The sequence below is a fragment of the Triticum dicoccoides genome, chromosome 7A (genome assembly GCF_002162155.2).
Source record: "Triticum dicoccoides isolate Atlit2015 ecotype Zavitan chromosome 7A, WEW_v2.0, whole genome shotgun sequence".
In the NCBI taxonomy this organism is placed as follows: domain Eukaryota; kingdom Viridiplantae; phylum Streptophyta; class Magnoliopsida; order Poales; family Poaceae; genus Triticum; species Triticum dicoccoides.
In genome coordinates this window covers 24,709,168-24,728,874 of record NC_041392.1, presented here as the reverse complement: position 1 = coordinate 24,728,874, position 19,707 = coordinate 24,709,168, and the positions used below count along the sequence as shown (strand labels likewise).

The 19,707-nt window shown below is 43.1% G+C and overlaps 1 long non-coding RNA gene across 1 annotated transcript; it reads right to left on the bottom strand.

Moving 5' to 3' along the window:
- Nucleotides 1-16,497: 16,497 nt before the first annotated feature.
- LOC119328241 lies at nt 16,498-17,836 on the bottom strand. Its single transcript, XR_005158893.1, has 3 exons — nt 17,678-17,836; nt 17,282-17,583; nt 16,498-16,906 (listed from the first exon to the last, which is right to left on the bottom strand). It is a non-coding gene; the product is annotated as an uncharacterized LOC119328241 (long non-coding RNA).
- Between the last annotated feature and the right edge of the window lie 1,871 nt (nt 17,837-19,707).

The following is a 19,707-nucleotide window of genomic DNA, read 5'->3' as shown; positions in this document are numbered from 1 at the left end:
GGTGACATGATGTCATGATGGCGCTGATGCATTTTGGTCATAGGTATTATTTTACGCACTATATATATATATATATATATATATATATATATATATATATATATATATATATATATATTGTCGTATTCTCTTTCAAAACCATTATATCCATCATCGACTACCATGGCTATCATTTATTACCCAATCCCATTTGGAGAAGGACGTACCTAGCCGTCAATCCCATTTGAAGAAGAAGGTGACTAATGTGACACGTGGGACCTAATGATTAGAACTAGAATTAATGGCCAGTAGTTCAAATGTGTAGAATTACGGCTTTCCTTTTTTTGAAAAATAGATTTAGATTTTGCTGACATGATGATGAAAAATCATTTGGTGCTATAACCTATAGGTGGATGTTGTCGAGTAGTATTGTGGAGTGAAAAGGACAAGGGTGCATTGTTGACTAATCACTTGTTTGTGCCATTTTAGTACACCCTCCTAATAGATACTTTGGGAAAGTTTCGGTTTTACGCCGATTGTGTGGTGCACTATAGAAAACACACTCACAAAAGATGGCCATTATATGGACCTCTTAATTAACAAAGGAAAGAAATTGTCATTAGAGGTATCGGTAATGTTTAATAGTGACGATGAACGATTTAATTACAGTTTAAAACACAAAAGTTTCTCCTAACTCTTATGAGAGTAGAACTTTTCGTGTGAGTACTTTGTGAATCTTCAAAACTAACCATATCCATCGGAACTAAGTTTTTCTGATATTTCAAATCAATGGGACAAAGTGTGTGGTAGCAGTGTAGTACATAGCTTCCCTTCTTGCTTAGACTTTCTCCAATTTTTAAAATAGGACAAAGTGTGTGGATCGGCCTAGAGGTTCTTGCCTTGATTTATCTTTCTAGTGCTTGATGGCGATGATTGGCTTATGAGCAAAACGGACATGATTAATTAGTCATGTGGGGATCACTTGTCATGCCACTATGTGATTAGCTTGAATTTCGGTTGGAAGTACAAGGTAAAATTAATGACAGAAACAAAATAATGTTGCAGTGAATGGATAGATTTGTGATGAAGCTTTGAACCCGTGGAGACACCCAAACCTGGCCATGACGAGTGTATTTATGTTTTGTGGAACAAGATGTTATGCTGACCGGATTTAGAAATGCTGCACGAAGACCTAGTTTCTCCTTGTTAAAAGCATGCGAGAATTGAAAGTTCATGATTGAGACGCAATCATACAAGACACCCAGAAACTTGTGTGGTGCAATGCTAATTAAATGTTGTTAGTAATAACTTTTGTAATAGTAGTTGTCTAGTTTGTGGAAAATAGGGACGTGTCTAGCCATCAATCCCATTTGAAGAAGGTCACTAAAGTGACACAAGGGTCCTGAAAATTAGAATTAGAATTAGTATGGTGATACGATGTCGTGATGGCCCTGCTGCACTTTCGTCACATGTATTGTTTTCACGCACTATATGTGTCCATATTGCCTTTCACAACCATTGACTTCACCAACTACTACCATGGATATCATTTATTACGCAACTAACTGCTACTTGACTTATCTCATGCACAACATCTTTGCTATATATAGATTGTAAAATGGAAATATATAATTTTTCAATGAAAAACAGAATCCAACATGTAACTTTGCTATATCGATTGCTATGTATGGGCATCAAAATTGCGGAGCAGCCATGCTATTTTTCAAAGATTTGGCCGCTCTTGCATCTTCTAACCCCTCTTTTTTTATCCGTCAAGCTGATGCCACTTACTCGCACTTCCCTCATGTACCACACACGCAGACGATTGCCCCATGTGTTCCAACGTGAAAGTCATTTATAACATGAATGGTATCTACTGGCAAGATATTGTCCTATAAAATTTATGGTGTAGTATTAAGTTGATCTGGTAGTTAATATTGTGCGGTTGAGAGCTTACCACAAAGGCAACTTGGTACTTTTCTATTAGGCTAATGTTTTGGCTAGTGTAGACCTTTCCCCCTTTCTGATGCCTGGGAGAGCTCGATAAATTCAGTGCCTTCGCTGAATCTAGAATGAAAAATAAGCCTGATAAATGCCTGCCTGATCAACACACTCTCGGCTCTTTCTATACCATCAATAGATACTATAGCTGCTCCATCAGCAATCGACCACCGGTGCTATATCTTACTTACTACAAGATGCAGTGCTGTCTCATCGTTGCGCCTTGCTGTGTCACTGCTATAGTGGGTCGGCCCAATAGAGTGGCATTACGAAGGTTCAATAGACCGACATTGGGCGCCTTGAAATCCTTTCACATAGGTTTTTTTTGTTTTACTCTATTTTTTACGTTTTCTGTGAGTTTTCTCTACTGGTTTTCATCGGTTTCCTGTCAGTTTTCTTGAGGTTTGTTTCTATTTCTTTCCTTTTTCATTTCATTCCTTTTCTCATTTTTCGTTCAAGATTTTATTTGAATATATGTTGAACCTTTTTACACGTTGAACATTCTTCTAATTAACGTTAAACATGTTTCAAATACATGTTGACCGTTTATAAAATGCACATAGAACATAATTTAATACACATTGAATATTTTTAAACACACGTTTCAATATTTTCAAAAAATGTTGTCATTTAACAAAAATGCAAACAACGTTTATGTCTTGTGATATTTTTTAAATGGCACCAATATTTTCTCGTATGTCGCGAACAGTTTTCTAAAACTATGTGAACTATTTTTACATTTGAAATACATTTTTAACTCTCATGAAACATATTTTATAAATATGCATACACTTTATAAATGTCATGAACAACTTTTTAAATGGTACAAACATTAATTACATGAAAAAATTACATTTTGATGAACATTTTTTTAAAAATGTACTGAACATTTAAAAAAATTCATGAGCATCTTTTTGAATTGTACGAATATTCTACAGAAAACCCACGAATCATTTTTTACCCTTCAAGAATATGTTTTAGATGTGTGGTGATAGTTTTGAAAACTTTATGTCATAATTTTTATATAATACGAAAAATAACAAAATTAAATTTTAAAGAAAAAAGGGAAAACAAATATAACAAATGAACTAGACTAGACAAGGGAACAAACGAACAAAACGAAGCATATGAAGGAAGACTGCTGGACCGGCCCATTCTTGGGCCCCTTGAGGCGAGGCACATGTGTGCGAGACATATACGCGCCCTGAGGTAGTTGCCATTCGGCTGCCGCAGTTGCCAGGCCATGTGCAGCGCGACGTCTTCCTTCTCAGAAGGCGATGCGTGAAACCCACAACCACCAGGAACCAATTTTAGCTTTGGTCATAAATAAAAAAGAAAAAAAAGCACCAATTTGAGCTGCTTTCCCATTACTGCAATTTATAATCGAGGACAAGTTATAGGCGGTAAAAATGCTATGATTGCATACATCGATAGTTATCTCTACTCCTAATGGAGCAGTTGGTAGTCTCGCTTCCAGGTTTTTTTTGTCCCACCTCCCATGGTTTTTTTGGTACCTCGTCCCACCTCACACTGAGCCGTCATGAATCAAAAAACCGCGTACCGAAGCCCCCACCCGCCCCACGCACTCCAGGGCCTAACCTCCGATCGCACCCAAGACAATCCAGCGAAAAAAACCTACGAAAATTAACCAGCGAAAAAACCTAATGGAGGAGTTGGTAGTCCGGTACGGTTTATTTTCAACACTTTCATAATGACAAAATATCACGGATCTAACTTTCCTACCTTAGCCAAATCAACGAATCTCTCTCATTAATGCAATTTTCTTTAGCAAACAAATAATAGATTCTTTCCTACCTTAGCCAAATCAACGGATCTCTCCCATTAATGCAATTTGCTTTAGCAAACAAATAATTGATTCTTTCCTACCTTAGCCAAATCAACGGATCTCTCTCATTAATGCAATTTGCTTTAGGAAATAAATAATAGATTATTTCCTACCTTAGCCAAATCAACGGATCTCTCTCATTAATGCAATTTGCTTTAGCAAACAAACAATAGATTCTTTCCTACCTTAGACAAATCAACGGATCTCTCTCATTAATGCAATTTGCTTTAGGAAACAAATAATAGATTTTTAGGAAACAAATAATCTCTAATCTCTAATCTCTATCTCTGATCTCTAATTCTCTAGTAATAATAATAATAATAATAATAATAATAATAATAATAATAATAATAATAATAATAATAATAATAATAATAATAATGCCTAAAAGAAACGCAGCGTTCCGTTTCCCATCTTACTTCGTCGAGCCTCCCTCCCGTGCGCTGTTGGTTTTCCCTGCGTACGTTCCACCCCAAACGTGATTCGTTCTTCTTAATTACGTGGTCCCACCCCCATGCGATCCGGCGAAAGAACCAGCAAAACCGTCGTACCCACGCACGCAAGCAACGAAAAATCCATGCAAGCCGTGTCTCCTCCTCCATGTTCAAACCCTAGCCGCCCCTTCCCAGTTGAAGCCGCTAGCGAGTAGCGCGTAGCACAGCCACCAGTGCGGCCCTTCCGCGGTCCCCCTTGACCTCGCAATGAAACAGCTCATCGGCATCGACGACGAGCCGGTGCGTCCGGTGTTGATTCCTGTGGATGCGTCAAGCAGGACAGGGGCGGTGGATCCGGGACATAGCCATGAAGTCTGCTTCGATGCGCGCCCAATATTGTCTCAAGTGCATGGGTCGATCCTGGACGGCGGGCGATGGATCAAGGACGTATATAGCAGCTTTCACCTACGCAAACGACTGACTACTCAACCTCCTCTCGGCGGTGGCAGCGGCCAGGTCTGGTTAGCTACCATTTATCTTTAATACATGCCATGAAAGGCGATCAAGAGGAGCAATCATAAGCAGCGATGTGTTCCAGGGCTACGAGCGCCAGTACTGCGACTCTGCGTCTGTGAGGTCTTCGCCAAGATCGCCACCCTCTCTTCCTGTGCCTATTTCTATTCGCTGTTGTTGCTTTTGTCTTACATGGTGAGATCTAAGCAGACAAGATGAAGCAGAGGCTCTCTGAGATTCAGTCCGATGTGCAGGATATTGAATCGCTGGTAAATACTAGATTGTGTTTTATGATTTGATCACCCATTCCGCTTCCTTACATACTGCCTTTGGGACACTATAAGAACTAGGCATGTGATTTTGGCAGGTGGAGGCCTTATTTTGGATGTAGGTGAATGTGTGATTTCTGAAAGCTCTGTATATTAACTTCATGATCTACTCTTGATTTCCTTCTTGGGGACTAGATTTGAAGATTTGTCAGCTACACCATCTAAAAATCAGGCTGCTGATCCGGGTACATTGCTACTCGGCCTTGCGTTCAATTGAAGTTTTCTGAGATCAACTCTTCTGAAACTTCAAAACGAGTAGTCCTCGTATTTTGAGGTTGCTACTTGCACATTGTTCATCTATTTGTCAATTTTGTTCCATTATTTTGCACTCTATCTGCCAATTTGATTGCATGGTATAGGGTGCGATGGTGGCGTGGGCGCCGCACGGGGTAGGAGCAGTGCCCTGCACAGGCCAGCCCATGCCGGGAGCTAGCATCGCGCCAACGCCTCCATGAACGCCGCCATGACGCGTTGCATGGTGTCGCTATCGGGTGTGGCCCCCAACATCGCGATGTGTGCTCAAGCATGTCGTTTGTGGCTTCAAGCCGCCTGGTGGCCACCATGGCATCGTGGCTAAACAAGAGGTTGGTGATGAAGAGCATGCGCTCGTCCAGACGGATATGGCAGAGCATCCACGGCAATGTGGACGCGGCTGCAGCCGTGGCCGGATGGAAAAGCCTTAGGTCCTGGTAGATTATCTACCGATGGCATAATCCTCCAGAGCTACAATAGCCAGAAAGATGCCTTGCCGTGGGGAAGCCTCGCTGCTGGAAGCGCCATCGGTGATCTGATTTGAAGAGATCCAACAAGAGGTCAATGGAATTCTCATCTCCAATATGTTCGCATTCTAACATGTCCTTGTTGATTCAGCTGTTACATTGTGTCATAGTTCACTTGTTTTTCACCTTTTTCGTACTACTATGCACTCGAATGTCCATGTTTGCTAATTTGCAGATTGAATTGTTCTGATAAAATATGCTAATATATGTCACTTCTTTCTGAAAGGTATTCGGAACTCTTAACTGCATTGCTCCGGTGATAACTTTTTCTTATTGTTGCCATTTTGTGTTCCAGTCAAGATTTTCTTCTTTCACAGACATTAGAAGTCTAGAACTGGGATAAAAATAAATAAAGTTTGGAATAAGCTAGAATATTAATAATCTCCAATATCTGCTCCACATGTGTGGAATCAATCATCCAGATATATATACTCGGATTGATGCAGCCATGCCCAATAAGAATCTTCATGTAAATAAATCGAAGGATTCTCTACTGATGAATAGGGAGTTGCACCAGACATCATATGGTCTTTTCATTTTCGTGGTAAGACTGGACTGACCTCAAGACTTAAGTATCTCGGAACCATACTTTTCCTGCGTAGTTTTCAACATGCTATTACATGGTCTATTAAGTGCGTGTGAAGATTCTTGAATTTTCCCTGACATTATGGAACCTTTGTGCCGAAACAATTAAATATGTTAATCTATAATGATAGCAATGAAGACATGCAGTTCTGTTATTAGTACAGTGCAGATGGTCATGTGGCCCTTATGGCCTATCTTCAGTATTGTGGTTAACATTGACAGGATTAATGTAATCTTCGAAACGACATGTTCCATTTTCCCTATGCATTTTTTTGTTCAGATGCCCTACTACTGTTTTATTGATTGCAGGCAATCTATTTTGTATGGTATGATTTTGTTTGTTGGAGAGATACTAGCTGCCCCTTTTCCACCTGTCAGTAAGTTTTGTAGCAGACTTCTTAATTGATATTATAGACGTTCTTAGGTAGACGTGGTATTTTCAGTTAGACTGATTTCTTGTATTTTATCCACTGTTATAGGAGTTTGTTACCTTTGTTTTTTTGATCGAAAATTAAAATGTGCATGCATTGTCAAAGTTTGTGAAGTAGAATTAATAACCTTCTGGTTATTGATCAATATATATACTACCTCCGTTTCAGTTTACAAGTCCTACGCGTATACCTAGGTTACCAATTTTATCACCTTAATATAAATTATATAACATAAAAATTATACGGTTTCAAAATAGAACATCTGAATTTTATATTGTTATATTTTTTATAATATATGACTTGTATTAGGTTGGTCAAATTGACGACCTAGGGGCACGTGCACGCCCTGTAAACTGAGAGAGAGGTAGTATCTTGGATGTCCCATAGCAACGCAAGGGCATTCAACTATCCTTGAAAAAAAAGAACTGTCAAACCGCTCAAGAACCTGCCAGGTCAAGCCTCTCCCTCCGCTGTTTGGCACTGCCTACCCCCTCTCCCCCGAATACCGCGACAGGGAAGATCCGATCCATCGAGAGAGACTGATGCTGTCGACCATTGATGTCGCATGGGAGATCTGCGACAGTGGAAACATGCTCCCCTTCGTGCCAACGGCGCCTCGAGGTCACTAGCACGGGTGACCCAGCGATTCGCCGCTGCCATCCCGAGCTACTTTGCCAACGTCGTGGGTGTGGGCTAATGGCCTTCCAGGTACTCGACCACCGGGCTTATCGAATTGGGCCGCCACGGTGCTGCTGGCCGCCGCCGGTCTCACTATAGGTGCATCATGTGCCGTCGGCCATGCCGGCATCGCCGCCTACGTTTCCCAAATCAGTTACCCGTACGGTCCATGCATACCCGGAGACGTTGGTGCGTTCACACTTCTCATGGATCTTTGTATTAGCCTGATAGTGTTGGGATCTCGAAATTTTGTTGTAGGTGAAGAAGGGATTCCTATCTCGAAATTCTGCTGTAGGTGAAGCGCCTCTTGTAGGCCATGGAGATGACCAGGGATGCATTGGGAGGCGGGCGACGTAAAGCGCTGGAAAGGAGTATTGTATTATGTACGGTCCTCCTTCGCTTTTTGGAAGGTTGTATAGTCGTTTTGATACATAAGATATAATTTCAGGTTCTACATACATATTGGTTTGAGATGTTTTCATTTTTTATCATTTCAATGAACAATGCAATCTGGATTTGTTTTATCATGCCAAGTTGAGGCATTCTGTATGGGCTGGTTGGAGGAATATTATTTTTTGACGCACTATGTGTGAACATGTTGAAGGGACATGACCATCAACGAGCTTGTGGCAGAAGTTTGAATGTGAGTAGCTCCTATCTTTTGTGTACTTATTGTCAGTCTATCAATCAAAGGATAGAATGATTACACGTGCAGTTATTTTGGTGTGAGCTTTGACAAGGGATGCCGATTGTTATGTTGAAGAGGCTAAAATCTTCCTCGGTAAGTGATGTGCATTATGCATCTAATAAAAAAAGAGGATTTAGGGAGTTGATTGTGCCCATGAGAGGTGGTCCTGATATTAGGCATGCTATAACATGTCATATTTAACGCGTAATGTTCTTTACCAACCAAATGTTCACGTTTTAGATTATAAAGAATGATGACCTCAAAGACAAAGAGCTTCAGGAACTGGGTTCTGAAACTTTTGGTTAGTCTGAGTAATGAAATGTGACCCTACTGAAAGTTCTACCTCATTTCAGTTCTTCTCTTTTCCATTTAATTATCTATTTCATTCCAAGCTAACTGTCTTACATACCTATATCTTCCAATGCAAGACTACACGAGGACTATGGTCTATGGGATATCAAGGTCCTTCAAATAATCTGCACCAGTTCTTCTGGAGAATAATGTGTATGCATGGTCTACAATGGAGTTTACAAGATAGATTCACTTACTCAAAGATTCAGCCTAACATTTTCCATAAGGATTATGTATGTTATACCAACTCTCAGTAATCTCTACTACTAATGTCTTAGTTGGTAGTCTCGCCTCACTCCACCTCATCCCACCACTCCTATCTTTCGCCCACCTTTGACATCATCACATCACAACATTGTGCTGGCCCATTAACGTGTATGTGAACGCAATCCTCCCATCGCCTGCCCTCCTCATGATAATCCCGACTTCCTTGCACTGCAGTCCTCTTCTCCCTGATCTCCTCTACCAACGTGTCTTCCTTGCGATCCTCCCGACGTGTCCTCGCGTCGCCGTCCTCTTCTTCCCAAACTCCTCTACCAGGGGGACTCCTCTATGACCCAGGCGGAGCGAACATTGTACGCAGGTTTTTTTGGCTTTCACCGGATCGTTCTCTACCCCTCCTCCATGACTCCCTCGCCATCGATTTTTTTCGACGTCTAAATGCAATCCCTCCGTGGGGAAGTATGGTGTGAAGGAGAGAGGCCGCGATGGCGAAGCTGAGGTGGGCGTCATCCCGTTTTAAAGGAGAGGGCTCCAGCGAGAAATGTCTCACTACGGCGAAAACCGAGCGGAAGGGGAGGGTCCGACAGGAAAACATAAGGGTGTGTCATGGGGTGGAGTTTTTATGTTGGGTATGCGTGTTGGAGATAACAGGGTTCATAGTTTAGACATTTTTCTCTCCAATTTGGTCTGGATTTGTGGGAGCATGGACTGTCGCATTGTTACATTTTTCATACAGTGTATCATAAAGTATATCATACATATAGTGAAAACAAATCCCCTTTATTATATACAGTATAGCCCTCCAATATGGCCATGTTTATGCTACACTAGATCGCGGGAACCTGCCGTCGACCTTGAGGTTGGTGTATGAGAGAGAAATAAGCTTCAATATCAATATTTTGTCTAATTCATTTATATACAGTATAACCTGTAGCAATGCACGGGCGTTTTACTAGTACTGGATAGACTAATAGTGTCGCAGTAAAAAACAAAAGGATATATATTTTGTGAGCAAAAAAGAAAAGGATATATTACTACACATCAGACGACAGGCATGTCCTGATGGTCCATCTCTTTATTCCGAACAGCAAGCAGAAGCGCTCCTGGTCCTGCAGAAGTGACCATGACCGATTTATTTAGGTTTTAAAACACAGAAGTTTCTCATAACTCTTGCAAGAATAGAACTGTTTGAGTGAGTACTTTGTGAATTTTCAAAATCAACCCTATCAATTGGAATTTAGAATATTCTCATAATTCAAATCAACGTGACAAAGTGTGTGGTACCAATGTAGTATATAACTCATGTTCTTGCTTATGCAATGTAGTACATATTTTCTCATATTTTTCAAACAGGACAAAGGGTGTGGGTCAGCCTAGAGGTTCTTAACTTGATTTCTCTTTCTAGTACGGTACGTGATGACGATGATTGACTTATGAGCAAAAAGGACAAAATTAATTAGTGATGTGGGGATCACTTGTCATGCTACTGTGTGATTAGCTTGAATTTCAGTTCTAGGCAACAAGGTGTAAAAATGGAAGTACAAGGAACTACTACTGATGGAAACAAAAAAAGTTGCAGTATATGGCTAGCTTTTTTATTAAGCCTTGAACCTGCAGAGACACCCAAACGTGGCCATGACGAGTGTATTTATCTTTAGTGGAATGAGATGTCAACATCTACACTAAGACGTAGTTTCCCCTTATTAAAAACATGAGAGGAATGCAAGTTCACAATTATGACGAAAATATATATACAAGTCTCCCAGAAACTTAGGTAGTGCAATGCTAATTAAATATTGTTAGTGCTAGTATTAACTTTTTGTAATTGTAGCCTGGTTTGTGGAAAATAGGGGCATGCCTATCCATCAGTCCCATTTTAAGAATAAGGTGACTAAAGTGACACAAGGGAACTAGAGAACTTGAATTAGAATGGTGATATGATGTGTTGTGTGGTAGCGTTTCTGCAGTTTGGTCACATGTACTGTATATGGTCATATTCTCTTTCACAACCATTATCTCCACCATCTACTACTATGGCTATATCATACATTACCATGTCGCCACTTTTCTTATCTCTCTTAAATCATGCCCAACATTTTTCTATATGGCTATATATAGGCCCAGTTCTTTTTAGCTTTTGATTCACTAGAATCAATTTTTGGGAAATTTCCCATAAAATCAGCTTCTCTCAGAATCAGCCAGAATATGAGCATGAATGCGTAAACATATAGATTTTAACGGAAGAGCAACCTCCAGCAGATTTGCTATCGCAGTGATTACTCAAAGTTTTTGGCTGTTTTCCCCTCCAACCAACACCGCCTTCTTGCACTCCCCTCCTACGCCCACATGGAGAAGATCGACCCCGTGTGTTACTGCATGGAAGTAATTTATACCATACACGAAAAATTAGGCGTTCTAGGTTTCTTCAAGATTCGGATTGCATGCCCTCGGCTAAGTGAGTTCAATTTAATTTATTTTCACTGTGTACTCCATTTAGTTTGTTTTAAGAACATGGCGTTCTGTTGAATGGGTATCGATCGGCAGTGAGGGAGCGAAGCCAAGCGAAGCGCAGCCCAGTGCGCGTAGTAGCGCCAATTTGCCGCTAAGAGCATCTCCAGCCACGCGTTCAAGAAGGTCCCTCACGCGATTTTTCGGTCGTCGGTGTTAAAAAATCGGCCCAGTCGTGTCTCCAAGGGCCCAGTTTTCGCCGGCTCGGGCCGAAATTAACGCGGGCGGACCCAACCCGAACCCGGCGCGCTGGGGGTCGCTCGGGGGCGCCGGGCGAATCGTTTTTGGCGCGAAGAGCCGCGGGCCAGCCGCGTCAGCGACTCGACTCTTTTCTCGTCGCTTCGTCGTCCTGATCGCCTCCGTTTCCTGCGGCGAATCAATGCCAAAGCTGCGCGCGCTGCCACGCCGGTCAGCCTCCATTGATGCCTCACGGGCGGCGCAGTGAAGGCCGGGCGACGCGCGTCCCCTCGTCCGCCACGCCACCACGCCACGCGTAACGCGCCGGCCAAGCCTACCACGCGGCGACTCCGCCTATATAAGCCGACCACCAGCGCGCCGGAGACACGCACAGATACTCCACCGCCGACGCGCCCATTTCTTCCCCCTTCCTCCTCTCGCCGTCTGCAGTTCAGAAGAATGGCTGAGCGCTTCCCAGGCGACGGCGAATGGCTTCGGGCGCCGCCATCTTCACGAGGACGAGGCTCGCCTCCTTTTCGAGGTCGAGTACCCGGTCCCGCCGGACATGCGGGTGCCCGGGGTTTCGAGGATCAGCGCCGGCGGCGTGCCGGTGCCACCACCACCCACCGGGGCGGCGCGGCGTGCGGAGATCGCACGTATCCGCGCGTCCCTGCCGTGGGCGGCGAGGGAGGGGCCACGCTACGTCCCTGACAGCCCGCTCTGGGAGCCCTACGTCCGCCGCCGTCATGCCGAGCAACTCGAGGCCACCAACGGCGTCGTGCCCTCCGGCAGACTCAACTCCTAGGGCCGGCGCCGGTGGTGGGGCGTACCCGGCCGCACGTTGGAGGCCGTCCTCGAGTACATCGAGGACGGCAACACGCCGCGCCTCGAGTACCCCGCTCCCCCGTCCTTCTCACGCCGCCGTGGGAGCTCCTGGACGCCGAGGCGCATGGAGCGGCCTGGGGCATCCTCCTCCTCGTCCGGCCGCTCGTCGGGCTCTCCCTGCCTCTGCCCCGTCAAGCCGGAGCCCCAGGACACGCCTATCAGCGCGCGCACCGGCAGCTCCGGCGTTCGCATCGGCGACTCCACCCCCTCCCCCCCTACGGCCGCTTCATCCTCGTCGAGCCCAAGCCGGAGCCCGGCCTCCCCGCGAAGTACGAGGAGATAGCCCGGCGCGGCTTCTCAGACGAGGACGCCCTGCAGTGGGCGCGGGACGACTACCTCCGCAACGAGATGGTCCGGTAGCGCCGGGCCCTGGAGGAGATCGCCGCCCGCAAGCGTGGGCGCGAGGACGAGCACGGCATCGTGATCCTCGACAGCGACGATGACGAGGACGCCCCCGGACCGTCCAACCCGTCGCGCCAACCGGGGAAGGGATGCAGCAGGGACGACGGCGGCGGAGGCGGGGACGCCGACACCGACGACGGCGGCGGCGACTACACGCGGTTCTACCGCCTCCTCGGCATGTAGAACTGCAAAGGCGGGCGGCGGGGAGCGGCGAGGTAGACGGCGAGGAGCGGCGATGGAGACGGCGGGGGCAGCCCATAGTAGTTTTTTTTTGGTAAAATATGTTTTGATTTGAACGAACTCGCCGATATTTGCGTTAAATTTGAGCCGTGTTTGCGCTGTATTTAACTTTTTAAAAAAACGTGGGCGCCGCGACTGGGGGGCATCACGCCCCCAATACGCGATTTAGCGCCGGTGCGCCTTCAGGAGGCGACTTTTAGCCCCTCCTAGGTGGCCAACGGCTGGAGATGCTCTAAGGGTGCTTAAAATGAGTGCACCATCACTTCAGAAAAGTTGTATCTCGCCTTCTGTGAGAAAGGATCAGTCCCCTAAAGTGTTCGTCCTGCTGAGCCAGTGCAACAACGTTCTCCGTGTTTGGTTTTCTAAAGCTTCTAGATACATTGGATAGCCGTTTTAGGAAGGTTCCGACAAGTTTTTTCTTTTCTATATTTTCTATGTTTTATTGGTCTTCTTTGGTTTTTATCTTTTATCTTCTTACTTTAATTTTAAATTGTTTATATTTTATTTTTAATTATCTTTCAAAATCGTCAATTTTTTTGATTCATCGGGTTACAGTGTACAAATATTTTATTACATGTCATGAATTATTTTTGAAAATTTGGACTAATTTGTTTGTACATTCATTAACACTTTTTAAGAATGCGTTAATTTTTTTTTGAAGTGCTATGAGGGAGAGCGCCGCCGTCAAGAGCTCCTCCAGCAGGCGCGCGATCTCGGAGGACTCCATCGGTTCCTCCTCCTCCTCCTCCTCCTCAGTTCGATCGGTGGAAATGCTGCCAAATGCTTAGCGACGAATCACTCGGGAGGTAATTGATTTCATTATAATTCGGGGGGCGAAGCAACCTAAAGCTATCTTAACATTGTCGCCCTCGTAGAAACATCACACGTTTTGTTTTTTTGAGACATCAGATGACTGAAAAAAGAGTTGAAATTTAAGCCCTGCCTGGCCAGCCCGGCCCAAACCCATTGTGCTTCGGACCTCAACCAACTGCACTAGCCCAACCCAACTTTAAAACAATACATGGATGTTATATTTTTTAAGTTATATGAAAAAAGGTCAAAAGAATTTTAATGTGGCAACACTTTTAAAATTACATGAATAAAAAAAATTAATGCATGAACACCTTTTGCAATTATATGACCAGTTTTCAAGGTACGACCAAAAAGTTACACAAACATTTTTCTAAAATTAGTTAAGATTTTTAAGAACTTGACTTCAAAGATTGTTAGAAAATTATATTATTTTATAGAATTTGTTTAAAAAATAAAATTGATGTACCTATTAATAGGTGTCAGCCCATTAGAAGGTCTTCTTCATGTAGAGCCGGCCCTTTGGAGCTAGAGTGTGAGGAGAGGCTGAGTTAGGAAGATGAGGCATGCGAGACTCTGCAGATTTAGGTAAAAAGAAACAGTTTTAGGAAGAAAAAACTAGATTGAAAAAGGAAGCTCATCTGATTCACATTGAATATCGAGAGTAAAGGGATTTGGTATTCAACCTAGTTTTGTGCAGATCCGACCTAAAGGAATATGTAGGCGAAGGAGCAGCGTAGTTATGTGTCCTCCTCACTTCTTACCTCCTCGATAGATATACGGGATCCTGGGAACTTGCAAGGCCTTAGAACGAACAAGAAGACAAGAGACAACTCCGTTGCAGCCGGGCACATACATGATGTTAAATAATGAAAGTCATTTCATCTATCCCTTGTACAAACACAATAGGTTGCAAAGGGACACATCAACCATTGCCTTACCGAATTACTTACACATGATGACCGGATCACAAGATGAACTCATTGAAGAAGACATAAAGAGGAATGCTTTGTAAGAATTATGAAGCGTTCCTACTCCTGGTGGCCTAGCGCCTGGTGGGCTGGCCCAGATGTGCATCCTAGCGGCCTGCTTGTTCGTACGCTCGCCGCGTATCGGAGGTCTGGTCGTGGACAACGTACTTTCAAAAATACCATCATGCCCTTTATTATGAAGGGGTATGGCATAATCACAGCCGTTGATGTGGTTAGGGGGGTGTACCGAAGCGAAAGTGACATGAGGGAACTAGAGACTAGAACTTGAATTATAATGGTGATATGATGTGTCGTGGCAACGTTGCTGTAGTTTGGTCACATGTACTATATATGGTCATATTCTTTTTTACAACCATTATCTCCACCATCTACTACTATGGCTATATCATTTATTACCATGTCGCCACTTTTTTTATCTCTCTTAAATCATGCCCAACATTTTGCTATATGGCTATATATAGGCCCAGTTCTTTTGGGAAACTTCCCACAGAATCAGCTTCTTCAGAATCAGCCAGAATATGAGCATGAATACGGAAACATAAAATTTTGAACGGAAGAGCAACCTCCAGCAGATTTGCTATCACAGCGATTAGTCAAAATGCTGAACAAACATGCTACATTTCAAAGTTTTTGGGGGCTTTTCCCCTTCAACCAACACCGCCTTCTTGCACTCCCCTCCTATGCCCACATGGAGAAGATCGACCACGTGTGTTACCGCAGGGAAGTAATTTATACCATACACGAACAATCAAACGTTCTAGGTTGCTTTGAGATTCGGATTGCATGCCCCCAGCTAAATGAGTTCAACTTAATTTATTTTCGGTCTGTACTCCATTTAGTTTGTTTTAAGAACATGGCATTCTCTTGAATGGGAATCGATCGGCAGTGAGGGAGCGAAGCTGAGCGAAGCGCAGCCCAGTGCACGTTGTAGCGCCAATTTGCCGCTAAGGGTGCTTAATATGAGTGCACCATCACTTCAAAAAAGTTGTATCTCGCCTTCTGTGAGAAAGGACTTGTCGCCTACAGTGTTTGTCCTCCTAAGCCGGTGCAACAACGTTCTCCGTGTTTGGTTTTTCTGAAGCTTCTACATACATTGGCCGTTTTGGGAAGGTTCCGACAAGTTTTTTCTTTTCTATTTTTTCTATGTTTTATTGGTTTCCTTTAGTTTTTATCTTTTATCTTCTTACTTTAATTTTAAATTGTTTATATTATTATTTTTCTTATTTTTCAAAATCATCAAAAAAATATTCATCAGGTTACAGTGTATAAATATTTTATTACATGTCATGAATTATTTTTGAAAATCTGGACTAATTTGTTTGTACATTCATTAACACGTTTTAAGAACGTGTGAATTTTTATTGAAGTGCTATGAACATTTTTTTAAATGATACAAATAATTTTTATATGTTAAAAACATGTTTAAAAAATTGCACGAACAAATGTTTACATTTCATGAACATTTTGTAGATGGCTTTAGCATATTTTTTAACGGGTGAACATTTCTTTAAATGTCGTGAACAATTTCTTAAGTGGTACATATATTTTTCCAAATTACCGGATCAGTTACTAACATTTTCATGAACATATTTTTAAATGTGTGACCATTTTTTAGATGTCACGATCAGGCAAATTAGCCTAGAAAAATGCAGCAAGTAACAATCATGGATAAAGCAGGAGGCCAGTGAAATGCTATGGTATTTTACATACTCCTACTACAGAGTAGAATTGAAGCTCTTCATCAGAGCTTACGTCCAGCCATATTTATAGGGAACACATCCATGCTGTGTTAGATCGATAGGTGCGGTTGAGAGTGACCAGCCAAACTACCATATTGCTCCAGACACTGCATCAGCGCTGAACTAGCATTAACTGAAGCAAGTTTCATACTACTAGATATACTGAATAGATTAGTACTGCACATCACACAACATACTAGAAGGACGTCTCTTTATTCAGAACAGCAACAAAGCTAGAAGGAAGCAGAGGCGCTCCTGCAGTACACTACGTAGTACTCTCCATCATCTTGCTACTGCTGGCTCGAGATCCACTGCACCTGGCCAGTGAAATGACGAAATTGTATCAAGATCAATGGTGTTTCAAGTTGAGACAAGAAACAACCGAAGTGCAAACATTAGAAGATCAAGCAGAAAAATTACCCCGCAAAAAATAGATCAAGCAGAAAATTTATTAATTACTGTTTTATCGATCTCTACTTGACTTGATGACTGAGGACAAAGAATTATATTTTCAGTTGATAGAGAACAGGCAGAACCAACTGATAATATCTACTACTGCTTGACTTGAACATTACTTGCGTCGTCTTGTACCAATTTGTTGGTACAAAACACGATGTTGAGACTTCAGATACAATACTATTTTTAGGAAGCCTGATGTTGATGTTCAGGTTAGCTTAATTAATGCAGTTTACCTGAGTAAGTGGGCGATCCTCCGTTACTCTGCAGCCACCATGTTGCTGGGCTTGGGAGTGGGGTTCATCTTCATCTTCCACAGCGACAGTGCAGCACGAACATAGACGAAGGCTTCACACAGGAATATGACCAAGAGAGCCATGTGGCCGTAAAGATTGGACAAGTCTGGATATCCATACATGTAAAAAGCGAAAGAGAGGGCTCCGAGTATCGCCACAATCAAAAGCAACAGAAGAGGCAAGGAAAGGTCAGAAGGTCGCTCCTCAACATCCTTGACGCTGAGACTGTCAGCGTCCGGGGCCTATCATCATCATCATCATCATCATCATCATGAGAACCGGAACCATGGAACAGAGAGGATGGAGAAAAGTGAGTGACGAACTGACGATACGTACCCTGCTGCTGCAGCTGGCGGCGCGGAGGAAGAAGAGCACGACCGCAAGCGGCAAGAGAAGCAGGACGAGTATGGCTAGGTTGTCCCATATCACCGACACGACGTGGGCCGGGGCGCAGCCCCAACCGCCGGCACAGGCCTGGTCAGCGATGAAGGCGAGGATGACGGCCGCGCAGAACGCGTAGACCGTTACCTTGGCAGCCAGCTCGGAGAGCTCTTCTTCATGAGTCATCGCCATTTGGGTGTGGAGTGAACTGATCTGGTCGGTGAGTCGGTGTGCCTTCTAGCTGGTGTTATGGCCTGGGCCCTTGGGGGCTTTTATAGTGAGCTCCAAGCTGTGGCGATGGTTTGTTGCACGTAATCAAAATTTAAAGCAGGAATTTCTCATGATCTTTCTAAGAATCCAATTATTTCATGTTTCCTCCTTATGCATCTTACAGTCACTACTGATCTCATATTCTTATGTAGGAACCTAACAAGTTTCTCGTCATGTTTTAATGAAAAGTAGCTTTGATTTTGCTGACACGATGATGGACAAATCATTCAGTGCTATATATAGCCTATAGGTGGTTGTTGTGAGTACTAGCATTGTGGAGAGAAAGGACGCATTGTTGTATAATCACTTGTTTGTGCCATTTTAGGAAACCCTACCAGTAGAGATTTTGGGAAGGTTTAGGTTTTTCAGCGATAGTGTGGTGCACAGTGGCGGAGCTATGTGCAAGTCTGGGGGGGCTGTGGCCCCCCCAACTTTGGACCAAACTATGAAGAATTTTTTTGAGGGAGGACTTAGATGAGGATTTTTTTTAGCAGTTTACACCCTCAAACACCCATGATTTAGCCTTGGCCCCCCAGCCATTCCTAGCTAGCTCCGCCAGTGGTGGTGCACTATAGAAAACGCAGAGTCGTAAAAGGTGGCCATTGAGAATAGAGTCTGAATTATATGGACATCATAATTGATGAAGGAAAGAAATTTTCATTACAAGTACCGGTAATGTTTCATAGTGACCATGAACGATTTAATTACTTTTAAAACACAAAAGTTTCTCCTAACTTTCCAGGAATAGCACTGTTCGAGTGAGTACTTGTGAATCTTCAAAACTAATCCTATCCATGGGAATCTATGTTATTATGATATTTCAAATCAACGGGGCGAACTGTGTTGTAGCAGTGTAGCATAGCTTCTGTTCTCGCGTTGTTTTTCTCATATTCTCCAAACAGGACAAACTGCGTGGATTGGCCTAGAGGTTCTTGCCTTCATATATCTTTCTAGTGCGTGACGCGGATGATTGACTTATGAGCAAAAGGGATAGGATTAGTTAGTGATGTGTGATTAGTTGCCATGCCACTATGTGATTAGCTTGATTTTCAGTTCTAGGCAATAAGGTGTAAAAATGGAACTGCACGGTACAATTAGTGATGGAAACAAAAGAAAGTTGTAGTGGGTGTATAGCTTTGTAAATAAGCTCTGAACCTCTGGAGACACCCAAACGTGGCCATGACGAGTGTATTTATCTTTAATAGAACAAGATGTTAACATGTTCACCAGATTTTAAAATGATACACCAATACCTACTTACCCCTTGTTAAAAACATGCCAGGAATGCCAATTTGTGATTAAGACGCAACCATACAAGACACCCAAAAACTTGTGCGGTGCAATGCTAATTGCATGTTGCTAGTAGTGGTATTACCTTTTGTAATAGTAGTAGCCTGATTTGTAGAAGGTAGGGGCGTGCCCTGCCATCAATCCCATTTGAAGAAGAAGGTGACCAAAGTGACACGAGGAAACTAAAGATTAGAACTAGAATTAGAACGGTGATATGATGTCGTGATGACGTCGCTGCATTTTGGTAAGAGGTATTATTTCACGCACTATATATGACCATATTCTCTCCGAAAACCATTCTATCCGTCATCGACTACCATGGGTATCGTTTATTACCCAATCCCATTTGAAGAAGAACGTGTATAACAATCAATCCCATTAGAAGAAGATGATGACAAAAGTGACATGAGCGACCTAAAGATTAG